We start from the raw sequence: 1,294 nt of genomic DNA, 5'->3' as shown, positions 1-1,294 counted from the left end.
TAACTGCAAGCCGAAACAGATATATCTCTGTTAAACTGATATAAAGACCAATTGACCAATTCTGAAAATTTGTATACAAATATTTGGTTTGGTGGCTGCAACCCAAGTAAAAGAAAACATTTTCAAGAAGCTAAGAGAGGGTGAGTCATCTGTGGTGTATTAATAGCTTGACCTATGCCTTTCTCATATCATTGTGTAAGACTCCCTATCTCCAGTGACTGCTATATCTTGCAGACTATAGAGAGACCCACATTTTGGCTCCTGACCAACAAACCTACCATTTGTGTAAAAAATAAAGAAAAAGAGGTACAATAAAATATACACTGGCTTATGGTTTTGGTTTTCAGATTGTAACATGTGTACTTTTAGCTTATAATTTACAATTTAGGCATTTAGAAGGCGTTGGAAAGCGTCTGTGGCCGAAAGTCTTTTGTAGATGGTGCCGTGCCGACGCTGTCATGTCGGGTCAGGAAGCGTCTAGTGGCATTTTATTTTTTATTTTATTGTTTCGATGGGACCCCTCTTCATTTAAGCATCGAAAGCCGTCGAAAACCGACTGACAGACAATTTGAAAAAAAAGTCTTCTAACCATTTTATTCGGTGACCATGCACGCGAGCATGTTGTACGTGTGCAGGGAATAATTATGGTATACCTCCTGAGAAAACCTAGAACACACCACTGCATACTAGGGTCATTGGTCACACATTGCTACTACTGTACTAGCCTACCCGATACCACTGTTGTAGCATAGCATGCAGATTAGTTGTTTGTAGTGTAGCTGCTTAAGGAAAACAATAGCCAGCAGTAGGCACTTCACACCCCATCAGATGCGCAACCCAACCCCCGTCTGGTCTCTCCACTCAGTAGAATGCGTTTCAGTGCCAGGGCAAAGGAGTTCTTTTCTCTATGATCTATGTGTTCATGGGAATAATTACAGCTGAACATAGACAGGTAGCTACAATAACAAAATACTGCTGAAAAGGTGAGTTTAAGAATCTTTTGTGAAAGATCAAACGCATTTCAGAAGCCATAGCAGGATACTTAGCCTAATCTGATCAGTGTTGCACTGACACACACTCAAAATATGTATGTAAAAAATGCAAAACTAACTACAATTGCATATAAAACGATCTTCATTTTTTATTTCCCACCATCACTTCGTCCTCTACTGATAGCCTATATGCATTCTACTATCCCACCTTTCTTTAGCTTCTATAAATCAAGGCACCTTGGAAAAGTTACAACGACAAAAACTAAACGAAAAATAGTACATTTCTAACTAAAACTACTTAT

Source organism: Gymnoscopelus braueri (genome assembly GCF_963280865.1).
Source record: "Gymnoscopelus braueri genome assembly, chromosome: 9".
In the NCBI taxonomy this organism is placed as follows: domain Eukaryota; kingdom Metazoa; phylum Chordata; class Actinopteri; order Myctophiformes; family Myctophidae; genus Gymnoscopelus; species Gymnoscopelus braueri.
The sequence above is the reverse complement of the archived record's forward strand: the minus strand, read 5'-3'. Positions refer to the sequence as shown.